Source organism: Frankliniella occidentalis, unplaced genomic scaffold (assembly GCF_000697945.3).
Source record: "Frankliniella occidentalis isolate FOCC.00 unplaced genomic scaffold, Focc_3.1 Scaffold1507, whole genome shotgun sequence".
Classification (NCBI taxonomy): domain Eukaryota; kingdom Metazoa; phylum Arthropoda; class Insecta; order Thysanoptera; family Thripidae; genus Frankliniella; species Frankliniella occidentalis.
In genome coordinates, this window is record NW_026268608.1 from 1 (window position 1) to 670 (window position 670).

A 670-nucleotide genomic window follows, 5' to 3' on the forward strand; every position below is an offset into this window, starting at 1 on the left:
CCCCCGCAGCCCCTCGCCGCCCTCCACGGCGCCGCGTTCGCTCGGCTCATGACGGCCCGTCATTCAGGGACTAATTGTCCCTTTTCCGGCTCAATTTCTCAGTCAGTCACAACACGGCGCCTTTTCCATTACGGCGATATCGGCCCCATCGCGCCTCGTCCGCGTGGATTAAAAGCTGAGCGGCCCAATTTGGCGTCGCCTGTTGGCGCCCCTGGTGGCGGCGGCGTCGCGGGGGCGGCAACGGCGGTGGTCGTCGGGGACCCCCGGCCCGGCCCGGCCAGAGAGGGCCTCTGTCACGTCCGGGCTCTCTGGCTCTGGCCCTGGAAGAGGAGGAGGGGGAGGGGGAGGAGGCCGCCGTTAGGGTTGTGGGGGCCGTAAGGGGACTTAGCTCCGGCACACTTAGGAAATTAGGCAAGAATTCAGTGCGACGCACGCGGCGGGCGGCGGCGGTGGCGGCGGCGCGGGGCTCTTCTTGCGCGCCCTTCCAGCGGGGTGCCCCCCTCCCCCCTCCCCCGTTTTGGCCCGACGAATCTTTGAGGAACGGACCCAACATAATTTATGGACGATCCTAATGGAGATACACAGCTAGAAACCGCGCGGCGCGCGCTCTCTGCCTAGCCGCCCTTCCCCCCTCCCCCTCCCCTCGATAAAGCCACGGCGGCAAGCGTAG